The following is a 12,483-nucleotide window of genomic DNA, read 5'->3' as shown; positions in this document are numbered from 1 at the left end:
TAGTCCATACCATATGACATCATGCTCAGCCTATAAAGCTGGGGGAAGAAGAAGGAAGGGGGGACGTTTGGAGTGATGGCGTTTGTCTTCCCAAGTAACTGCTATGTGTGATGGAGCCCTGCTTTCCTGGAGATGGCTGAACACCTGCCTGCCGATGGGAAGTGGTGAATGAATTACTTGTTTTGCTTTGCTTGTGTGCACAGCTTTTGCTTTACCTATTAAACTGTCTTTCAACTCACAAGTTGTCTCACTTCTACTCTTCCAATTCCCTCCCCCATCCCACCGGGGGGTAGTGAGCAAGTGGCTGTGTGGTGCTTAGTTGCCAGCTGGGGTTAAACCACGACAGTGTTACACATTGGTCCCCTAGAAACAGTGTGTTCATGACTGAAAACTTCTGGCATTTTATAACAGAAAGCAAGAGCTATTGTCATTCAAGGGAAAAAAATATAAGCTTGTCATTGGGCTAGATCAACTGTGCTATTTCACTAAACTAAGTGAAGTTTGTTCTTTACATGCAACTATCTCTTCTTAAATGAGAACAAAGTTAATATTTTGAAACATGTAAACCTAAAATACATTTGACTTCCTGCAACATCGTCAGGAAGGAATGCATAGAAATGTACTATTCATATATGACAAGGACACAAAGATGTACTGTGAACACATCTCTTCAATTTTCTGGTTTTCCCATTAGTATTTTATGCAATTAAATGGTAAAATTATTGTTCTGTGCATGGTGCTCAGACTCACTCATTCCACAACAGCAGATATGCCCAATGAAGTAGCCCCTGACGACTTCACAATGAATGATTTCGTCCTGACATTACCAGTCGAGATGGGACTATTATATTATTGTATCCACTTTAGAGAGGGGGAATGTGAGACACAGAATAATGTGCTCAAAGTCATGCATGAAAACAGGAATAGGCAAAAATGGAGTTTTCTAAGTAACTTCCAAAAACTTATAAACCTAGATGCATTTGAAAAATCTCACAAGCATCCTATTTTCAAGCTTAGCTGTTTGAATGCCTTTACAATCTGTCCCTTATCACTATGAAAAAAAAGTTGGTCCTGTAGCTGAATGATAGCTCATGTCACTCAAGATTTTCAAAATTGTGCTGCAAAGTAGAAGAATGTGTCCCATTCCATATAATTTCAATTGTTTGCAGAAAATAACAATATTGGTGAGAAATAAAAAAACCTGAAAGCTCAGACCTGAGGGCTTTCTGGGAAAATGGTCTGGTAGATTTAAAAATAGCAAGCACCATACATGTTTGGCAATGTATGTTTACAAAAAAATAGAATAGCAAAAAGTGCTGAATGGTTACTGCAAATAAACAATGGATTCAAATCTCATATGCTCTAAAGTGAATTTACATGATGTGAAAATGTACTTATAAGTGGAAAAGAGAGATAAGAAACCTTTGGTGTATATTTTTTCTATTGTCCATTTGTTAGCCCTTAATCTCACATTTAAAACATTTCTCCTCAGGGAACAGAAACAGTGTTATGCGATTTACAAGAAAAACTACATAATAAATAAAAAATAGCCAAAATTTGATTAAAACAGTTCAGGAATCATCCACCACTTGATTACCATTGGTCCAAAGCTCTTCAGTGAAATTCTTTAGTAATATACATATTTCCAAAAATCAGGGCGACTTTTCTTTTTGTTAGTAATTGAAAAGTGGCCAAATTTTGAATAACTTATTAATCCAAGGGCCAGTTTTACTTTGATCCATTTAGAGAACTTTTTCCAGCAACATGCAGTCTTATGCTGCATTCTCTGAATGGGAACATTCAGTAAAGAAGCAAAATTTAATGAAATAAACGAAGTACACATTTTTAATGTATCTCAAGACAAATATGCAAGAACTACTGTCTAAACCAGCTGTATATCTCATCTCTAGATGTACTAGTGTGCATTGTAGGTGTTATATACATTCTTATAAATAGTTGTGGAACAGTCTCTATATGAAACAAAAAGAAACAAGCTGTATTTGATTCATGCCATTTTTATTGTTCACATCAGAGTTTTTGTTCTTGTTTTCCCTGCTCAGTTTATTGTGCCGTGATCATCACATGCTAGCCATATATAATTGGATTTTGCTTTTCATGTCTTCGTTATTTCTCTGAGATGAGAAGCATCAAAGAAAGCAGTTCCCAGTTTGCTCTTCCTTATCTCCACTACTTCTTTTTTTCCTGCTCTGGAACAATGAACCGTGAATCTCTTCAGAGCCTTTGGGCCAGAACAGAAGGTAATAGTTGGGTCTCCTACTGTTTTTGCTATTAGTTGTCCTCCTGCTGGAGGTCTTTTAAGCTTTTGAAAGCTTGCTCTTGGAGCTCATGAAACTGAGCCCTGAGTATTAATGCCTCCACTGCCCCTGAAATGCTTTTGTTTTTCTTGTCAGCCTCACTGGGAAGAGTCTGCTGCCAGAGCTACTATAAATACCTCTGGTAAGCATACCTGTCACCTGTCTGGATTTAAGCCAAAAAATAAAACAAATATGCATAAGTGGAAACAGCAAATATGAAGCATGGTTTTTGACTACAGGATAACAGTGATTTTTTTTTTTTTTTTTTTTTTTTTTAAATGCTGACTACTGCCTGGGAAGCCTCTGAACCTGTTCTGGAGTACACTCAATTTATAGCTATGCAAAGGGCACATTTCAAGGCTGGACAATTACAGTTCATCAATACTAGAAAACATTCTGAACAGCAGCATTAGAATTTTAAATAAAGGGAATGACAAAAATACCCAAGTAAAAATGGTTGCAGTGCTTAAAATAGGTTTTGAGCGAACTCTAATTAATGATGATTGCAGTCTAATTCATTAGGATTGAGCTGATCCTGATAGGAAAATGTGATGTAGCACCCAGAATGCACTCCCTGACTGGCAGTGGGGCCAATCAGCCTTCAGCTGGGGAAGCAGCTGCACATGGTTAGATGTGAGAGGTTAGGGAAGTATCTGGAAAACTTTGAAGCTTGTGGTTATTTCAGGCTTTCAAAGGTATATGAAGAGCTCAAAGAGGAGAAGCTGTGGGTTCCTCTTCTGACAGATGGTATTGAGGAGCAAGACTGGTAAGAGTTGAGTGTTGTTTTGGTGGGTTGTGTTTTGATGTTGGAAAAGAGGGAAAGTTACTATAATATCTAAAATAGAGTAGATCTCACAGACATTGTAAGGGTATTTCAAATTTATCTAGAGAGATTTTTTACCCTTTTGCTTTTCTGTTTAGAAGATGATGCTTTGCTATGGGGGTGTGGAATGTGTGGTTATTAAATGAAATCACTTGGTGTTCTAAAGTATTTTCACCTCTCTTTTTTTTTTTTTTTTTTTTTTTTACATAAGGTAGTCTTCAGGGAGCTGGCCAGGCTAGCAGGGAGTGTTGTCACTCGAAAGGAGAGGTGTGGGATTGGATGTCTGTTTTAATGTAAGATGTATAAGATATGTCTGATGAACTAGTGAAAAAACAAAGATAACTTTCTTTCTAAGTACGAATTGGTGTTTCGTCTGATGTCTTATAAGGTATTTTGAGACTTTCAGATAGCTTTTTTTAAGGTGCCCCTTTTGGTGTGTTTCTGTCCTTGTGATAAATGCATCTGTTCCGTTGTCCTCTGATCCTAATAAACTTTTACTTCAAATGTATTTTAATTGTGATAGATAAGGAGTGCAGAATGGTGGGAAGATCTGTTTTTAGTGAGTCTTTAACTCACTAAAGTATGTGACTATACACATAAATAGCTGAAGTGCTTTAGATTGTCTGTGTATGAAAGAAATGCTGTGCATCCCACACAGAAGGTAGAATAGAGGCTTATGGAGTTGTCTTCTGTTGGGTTTTTTTGTTTGTTTATTTGGGGTGGTTTTTAGTTTGTTTGTGTTTTTTTTTTTTTCTGTGTGCTCCTGAGAGCTCCCTTTCCTTGTGAGAGAGTCTTCTGGTTTGGAGGAAAGGCGGGGAGGAGAAGCAAAAAAAATAGATGAATGTTATCTTTCTGCCTGGTTGCAACAATCTCAGGAAAACCTGCCATGGGATGGCTTTGGCTGTTGGGAGGGAGCAGAAGAGGCTTTTGGGAAACTCTTACAGAGTTATGGTGTTTCTGTGCAATACATCTCTCACCTCTTGAACAGGCTTGGGGAAGCAGGTCTTATGGGTCTTTCCCTGGGCTGAATAAACACTGTGAAAAGTTATGGAGGAGAAAAAAAAAATCAGGAGAATGGCTCCTTTCATATATTTAACTTCTAAACTTTGTTTATCTCCTCATTGGGTGGTTAATCAAAACATCAATTAAAAAAAAAAATCTTCCATTTTACTGTTTGACGTATTCTAAAACTTCAGGTAGTTTCTTGTGAAGAACTTGTCAATGACAAGTGTTGCAGTGAACACTTTCTCAAGGACCTGCCTTTACACAATCGGGTTTCAGCTTCCTGCCCAATCCCAACTTGTTTAAAACCTTTAAGAACTTCCATAGCAGGGTAGCACCGTGATGGTTGCTTCTCTCTTTTTAAGACAATGGAGGTATGGAGGGGAGGAACATAACAGGATGACAATAGTTCAAGAAAGACTATAGTGATGGCAACACTGATATCTTTCTGGAAAAAAAAATGTGTGAAGTAATGTATAGTAGGAAGATTTTTATGACGTGTGATTACTGTTGCTGCTGTGACCGCTGCCTGCTTTTCCAACTTTCTCATTTACCTCAGATTGCTGGTAAATCACAACTGTCTCTGTCAAAAGTGAACTCCCTCATTAGATGGAGAAGCAGCTAAATTTTAAACCTTTATTATGAATAAAATAGTATTTCTAGTGGCGTCAGATGCTATAATGATAGACTTAGCTGCAATAAACTTAGGATAACAAAAGAAAGGAGTCAAAATGCAAAGGAAAGGTGTACTACATTCTTTATTCTGCTGTTTAATAAGATACAGAGAACTGATTAGGCAATGATTCAGATATGAATGAGCTGATCTGTAACATATATTGGTAGGAATAGTTTTTCCTAGTGAAGCTGTTTTCCATTCCAACAAGATGCTAAAAGCTCCGCAGAAGGTGTGAAACAGTCACAAGCACACTATGGTGCAAGTTGAGGGGTATCTGATTTCCACTAGTGAAAGCAGGATCCACATTCAGTGGATTTTGAGGATGCTCTATAATATTGGGATCAAAGTTGTGAAAGTATAGACTCAGAGTTTTATGCATAGCAATAATTTTACCTTTCTTCTGTCTCAAGCTTTTGGTTTTTTGAACTTTTAAAATTGTATTTGTAAGCCTGAAAATACAGGCAATAGGAGTCACTTTAAGAGAACAGGGTTTTTAATGTGTTCAGAAAACAACTGCTATGGCTGCAATGTTTTTGTTGTGTTTTGTTTTTTTTTTTTTAGTTTGGTCCATATGCATTTTCAGTTCTTTGGTGTTTTTACTCACCTAACTTTAATATTAAACTATTTTGTAATTAATTTTTATAGCATCTGTGTCTGAAAAATAATAATTTTGCTTTGTCTTCTTCTAAATGTTTGTTCTAAAGCAATGGGCAGATGTTGATATGTTCAAAGTCAGAGTTTTATGTCTGCGTATGTATCTCTTATTTTTATTAATAGCTTTGTAAGTTAACAATCATTCTGTAACTGTGAAGTTCAAGCTAATTATTTGCTAATTGTTAAACTGAAGCTTCAGTGCAGCTGCATGAAAGACACCATATCTCAGAAAGGAAACTTTATCACTCTTAGCTTTTACTTAAGTTGATACTTTTACAATAGAAGATGATGACAAAGAAATCCCATGCACAGGTGCTAAGCAAGCATACACAAGTATGAGGTAAATACAAGAAATGTGACAGATCTGAGAAAGGAATTCCTAGTATGGTTGGTTTATTTTCTTCAGGAAAGTATTTTCTAACATGAAAAATTACTCAATAAAACTGCCAGTTAATAAGAAATGTATGGTAGGGAAAGAGAAATATCTTGGCAAAGTGTAGCATGACATTTGGTAGGACATGGTATGTAGTTTAGAGTGATTTCTAAATTAATCTGTTTCATTGATACTGAAGAAAGGGGAAAAAACTTGATTAATGAGCTTGTAGAAGGATGAGTGGGGTTATAATTTAACATATTAATGTCTTATTGAAGCTGATGCATAGGACAGAAATAAATCAACTTTACTCACATCAAGCTGGAATTTGTCAAAGAACAGAAATGTCTGATTATTCAGACATGGAATTCACGGGATTCAGACTTTCTGATATCACTTAAAACACTTCATTATTACTATTATTATAACCTGGGATTGTAAATATAGAATATTTTGGGGTTTGTTTTTTTTGCTTTTAGTGATCATGAGGTATACAACATTTTGACTATATCAACTTTTTTCATTATTGGATTCAACCTTTGGGCAGTGTGTATGAGTGTTTAAGTGATAATTAAAATTGTTGAATTTCTTACTACATACATTATTCAAATTTAGTGCACAGAGACCTGCAAGTCAATGTAGTTCTGAAGATAACTAGTGTATTTTGACAAAAGTATAAATCTCAGTACATCTATTTCAACCTTCTCCCCTCCAAACTGTAAAAAAAAAAAAAAAAAAAAAATCGTTCTTGTTGTATGTTCTTGCTGCTCCACCAAGTAAAAATGCTATTGAAGATCTTTGAATTATGTATCTTTAAATTCCAGGTGTCCACAGCTGTGTGTAATGTATACCTTTCTATATGCACGTGCCAGTGTGATAACATGATTTTGTGCACACAGCTTTGTGGTACCTTAGCTGCATAGAACAGTTACCAAAAAATATTATTTGGGGGGAAAAAAAATCTGAAGGTAAACCACAAGGAAAACTTTTTTCAACTCTGGAAGTTGAAAAACAGATGTTATTGCTAGCTTCTTACTGGCAGTTGTTCCAATAGAGAATCACTTATGATGAGAAATAGTATATAGCACTCATAAATGGGTTTCCAAAATATAATATGAAAGGCATACCTTATGAAGAGTGTATATAACAGGATATTGTTTCTTTGGGGGGATTCATATTGCTAGTTTGATCTTAAAATCAGTGAGTTTTACTGCTAGTTGCATCCCACCAAAAAAAAAAAGAATTACATGCTCTTCTCCTGTTCTTCCTTTTGACTTGAACACTACAGTGGCAAAAAATGAAGCTCATATCTGAATTTAATCACTTTCTTACAATGTCTTTCCTGTAACTGCCAATAGTAGTGAACTGAATATCCTCTTACTGAGGAAAAACATCTACAGTGGGGTTATATCTTTGCTAAGTATCTCGCCTGTAGCTTCAATTTTTGAATAGCATAACCTGCACAAGTTTTCAGAATTTTGGCAAAATGGACCTAGAGTATTGGGTTGTAGGAGATATTTACCAGTTCTCTAGCTTAAAGTTTATACATGCAGACTCCTAGATGCTTTTATGTTTGACAGGTATGGATTACTGAAATTTCCAAAATGTCTATACTACAGAATTCAGTAGAAGAAAAAGAGCCCAATTCAATTATTGTTTACAATCAGCATCAAAGCTCTCACTGTTGAGATGGTGGGGTTTGAAGATCAACTCCATTTGCATACAGTGAAAGAGCAATGACTGTTTTGTTGACTTTCGTTACTGAAAGATCTCTTATGAGGTTTTTTTGAGAGCCCTCCTGCATGAGTTGGCTGGTGATATGAAAGGTGGAGAAAGGACATGGATGGGAAAGACAAGCTTAACCAAATAGCTTTGATTCTTTTCCTCAGAACAGAAACATTTTGGCTTACTGATCTGGAAGTAACTGGCATAAGTAAAGCTACATGTGTGGTGATCACTAAACAAGTCTGCACGTGCATAGCTCTCTGAAAGTCTGAAGCTTCTTTTTCCCAAAGGCAGCAAGCAATTTCATTCTGATACCTTAAAAAAACATGGGTGCAGTAAAAGTGTACAACTTAAAGGGGCACAGTTTTACCATGTGTAAAGCACTTCTGGACTTGAACTTGAAACCTCATGTAATCAGAGACACCACGTAAACTAAGGCCTTCTAATAAAGTTTAGACATCTGTTCAGTTCGGCAGTTTTTATCTTCAGTGATACCTATAACACTTCTATACTACTTCAAAAAGCTTGTGGAAAGAAATTTGGGTGAGATTAATCACTTTTGCACAGTATTAAAAAAATATATCTGATCCAGGTGAAGAGGTGATCAGACCCGTGAGTTCTTGAAAATATAGTTTGCTACTTATTACTTCAGGAAGGAAGGGATAACTGGAAAGATAAAACCCTGGAGGAATACTGGAGGGGAAAAAAAGTCTGTTACAGGAGACACAGCAGTATGAAAACTAATCAGCTCTTGTTTTTCTTCTCCTTGGTAAATGGATTAAGAAACACATAGAAATGAAAGCAGAAGGCACAAACAATTTTACCTGTTCACATAAGAGAAAGGAACTCTTGTTTCTTAGCTTGTCTTTTCCTGAGCAGAGGATGTATGGAGAAAACTTCTCATACAGATTTTTTTTTTTTTTGCTTCAGTTTCAAAGTCTTCCTTCAAAAGTCTAATGCTGTCTTAGCAAGCAGAAGTCTCCCATTCCTTTAGCTATGACAGCTATTATTTAGGCAATAAGAGCTTGCCTGAATTTGAATCTGGTGGTGACTATTCCTTTGGGGTGTCATGCAAGTGAAGCTGAAGAACAGTGTGTCACCATGTTCATGGAAAAATCTCTCCAGATCCAACTGAAAGATATTTGGATGCTAATGCCTGACTCGCCTGTGTCACTGAAGCCAACAGGGCTTTTTGAAAATGTGGCCATGGCTAAATGAATCTGTATAAACTAAGGTATGAATGTTTGACTGTAAACTAACTTATGAGATGATTTTTTTTTTCTTCTGATGAGACAACTTGTAAAGGTTTTTGAGCAAGAAGATAATCCTCTAAAATTTATATGAAATGGGAGTGTATCTTAGCAATATAACAAGTCCTTAAGTACAGTGTCCTGAAGCAGATGAAGCCTTGTAAAAACTGGTCTTTAAGGTTGTTTAAATCTTGCTTTAACTCTTTGTTTTAAGAACTTTAATAAAATTTAAAGTAGGAAACCTACCTGGGACTTTCTAAATACTACGCACAAGCAAAATCTCTTCATGAAATCCAAGCTAAAAAAAAATGACTCATGACTTGTTAAGGTCACTTTCAGGTTGGAGAGTATGCATGCCAAAGGCAGAAAATAAGTTAAACATTTATTGTGCTGCAAGCTTGGCCCGAGTAGATAAAATTATCTTGTGCAAATGAGGATGAAGAAAGCACACTAAAACTTAACTGATGTAAGTTTACAAATTTGCATATTCTGAAGTCTTGTTTTATATGGAAGGAAATTGATGGGAGTCTTGCTCTTGTGTGTAAAAGATACTTTAAAAAGTTACTGTAGAGCTCTGCCAGTATACGAGTAAGAATAAAAGTGGCCAATACTCCTATGGATAGTCTTCAAAGAGGCAGTATTGCAAAGACAGTAGAGGTTGTGCAGTTGAAATGAACATCTTTGTTTTACTAGAGTTCCTGGGAATGTTTTGTGTGTCTTCGAAAGTTAAAAACGTGGTTTATAGATCAAGATAGGAAGAACCCTTTGTGAAAGGATTAGCATCGTGAATCTTTTTATTTGGAAAACAGTGCATCTATGGAATAAAAACTTTCAAGCTTAGTAATAAAAATCAGAGAAATATATGCAACATGACTCCCTCTTTTTACATGTTTTGCCATTCATAAATTCTCAGGATTATCTCCTTTCTTCAGCTGAGAAAACTCTGGGGAAGAGCTAAAAGTAGGCTATAGACCAGAAACACTTGCTGTCCTGTTCCCCTGCAGGATGAGGGTTGGATAGCAGGTGGGTTTCGTACGAAGTTAACTTTAGCAGCACCTTAATTAAGTTAAGGACATGAACTATGTAGCAGCCTTATAGGCAGCACAACTCTTGCTGCTGGAGGTAATTGATCCTAACACAGGAACAAAACTGCCTTCAGGCCATGGGTTGGCAAAATCTCCTGTATGGCTCAGGACTCTCTCATGATGCAAGACTACAGAAGGAGCAGGAAGTCAATTGCTAAACTTAGCTAGAGCTTCTCAGCTTCTGTAATCTCGCCACGAAGATACATCCTGAAGTTACAAAAGAGACTGGAGTACCATCAGGTTTGCTTTTCACTGTACAACTGTAAGCTATCACAGTTAAAGATATGTTGGAACTAGTGAAGCTCAGAAATGGTGGTCTTCTGTCTATGTATATGTTGTCTGATTAATGAAACTCTATGCTAGTATCTTGGATCATCTGTAAATGTAGCACCTGATCATCATATATTTAAGTGCTTAATTACCTTATTTTGCTCAGACTTATCAGCGTGATAATGATCATGATGTTCAGTTTTGCTTAATAGGATTTTTCTCTACTCAAATTCAATAAACCTCTGAAAGAAAGCAAACTTGTGAATCACCACACTGCACCAGGTCCTCAAATAATGAAACAAACTAATAAACCATGAAGTATCAGTCTTGCTGTGTTCTGGCATAACTCTGTTTACACGGAGTTTTTTTGTGGTGTACATTGTAGAAGGCTATTAAGATGATACTTAGTCAGCCTGGCCAGTTGCAAGATCCAGTTACAGTGTACTTTGGTGATAGGTATAACTCGTTGCAAGTGACCTTCAATCGTGAACCAAATTTTCTTCTTTCTGTTCTCTATTTTAACCTTATTCCTGTGAACAAAAATGTTTAAGATGACTTGCTTTCAAAATGACTTATTAATTTTCAGCTCCTAAATACATAATATATGATGGCATATGGGTTTTATATAGTCCTGGTAAGAATTTGACCTTTTGTCATTTTAGGACTGAGTCTTTTTCCTAAAGATACTTTGACAATATGTCTATGTCTTCAAAGAAAAGGCATGTGAGAAAGAAGCTTCTGGTAGCCAAGAAGCTTGTTTCTATGGAAACATTTTGTTTTCTTTGAAACATTCTTTTTTTCTTTAAAAAAAAAACCATCTGAAATAAACACTGTCTGTGACAGATGCAGATGTTCATGTATCTATTCCTTTGAGACAGGTTTTGCACAATTAACTTTGTTTGGCAACTAATGCTGAAGAAATACAGCTTCGTTGCTAGAGATATCGAGTAATACAGTGTTCTGTATCTCATTGGGTAGTGAATAATTGCCATCTTTGATTCCACTCAAGTTGGAACAAAGACATAATCTTGTGGCTGCTTGGGAATGCAAATCCAGGCAGGATGCAAGTACTGACCCACCACCCAAGGCTCTTATTTCCACCCCTGCCTCACCAAGTTTCCAGACTTGGTTGATATCCTGGCAATAGATTTTTTTTTTTTTTTTTTTTTTAATCGTGGCACTACTTATTGTTGTTTGATACTGACCTCTGCATATTCAAAAGCTCTCCACTGAAGTGCTGCTCCACATAACTGGCTATTTTTGTGAGCATAGTTGAATTGTGTGGCTTGTGAGAAGTTGAGGGTAGAAGTAATTTCTAATAATATTCAAGGGTTACTTCTGAAATCTTGAGGGTAGCTAGCATGTGATGTTTGAAGCAGTCTGCAAATGCTCTGTCAAGCTTATGAATTAACTAGTCAAATGTCTGGCATACGTTGCCAAAAATAAATCCCTATTTACCTGTTCTCTATCTTGCTATAAAGACTTCATAACTTCAATTTATGTTTTATAGCAGTATTTGAGAGATGACTGGTTCTGAAAGGGTAAGTGCTAACAACAGCAGTAAATATCTGAAATACCTTGTTTATCTTGTAGGTAGGGGTAAGAAGTCTGCATTCAGGAGTGGAATTGCTTTATGCCATCTTGTGAAAGAGTGTGCTAGTGATCTTACTCTGCTCGTAGCTAGAATAAGTTTTAAGAGCCTCATGAATTTCAACATGGCAAATGCAAAGTGCAGCCAGTGGGGAGGAAGAACTCTTTGCAACAGTATAGGCTGGGAACTGAATGGCTGTGGAGCAGCTCTACTGGAAAGGACCTTGGTGCCTCAGCAGACACAGGCTGAACATGAGACAGCGGTGTGCCCTGCCAGCAAAGGTGGTCAAAGGTATGCTGGGCTGTATTAAAAGGAGCACAGCTGGTGGATGGGGGAAGTGATTATTCTCCTCTAGTCAGCACTCAGTAGATCCTGTCCAGAACATTGTGTCCAGTTTTGGCACTGCATCATAACCATTAATATTATGAATTATATCATATTATTGATATGAATAAACTGGAAAGAGTTGGTGGGGGGGGGGCAGGCAGGGCTGGAGGAAATGTTTGGGGGCTGGAGCACTTGGTCTGTGAGGAGAGGTTGAGGGGCTGAGGCTTGCTCAGCCAGAGGGACAGAAGGCTTTCGGTAGGATGAACGGCAGATGCCAGTATCTACATGGAAGTCTTTAAGATGGAGCCAGGCTCTTCGCTGCTCCAACAAAGTTGTCAGTTTAGACAGGCTCACCAGTGCCTTCTATGTTTAGTTTCTCTTGTTTTTAGCTA

The 12,483-nt window shown here is 36.9% G+C and overlaps 1 long non-coding RNA gene across 1 annotated transcript in view; it reads left to right on the top strand.

Annotated features, from left to right (window-relative positions):
- The first annotated feature begins 3,014 nt into the window (after positions 1-3,014).
- Positions 3,015-12,483, top strand: part of LOC127013748 (uncharacterized) — a 32,438-nt gene continuing 22,969 nt past the window's right edge. Inside the window, exon 1 of the long non-coding RNA XR_007766114.1 lies at positions 3,015-3,081. This is a non-coding gene — a long non-coding RNA (uncharacterized LOC127013748). The remainder of the gene's footprint in view (positions 3,082-12,483) is intronic.

The sequence above is a fragment of the Gymnogyps californianus genome, chromosome 2 (assembly GCF_018139145.2).
Source record: "Gymnogyps californianus isolate 813 chromosome 2, ASM1813914v2, whole genome shotgun sequence".
Lineage (NCBI taxonomy): Eukaryota > Metazoa > Chordata > Aves > Accipitriformes > Cathartidae > Gymnogyps > Gymnogyps californianus.
This window is presented reverse-complemented; position numbering and strand designations above follow the sequence as displayed.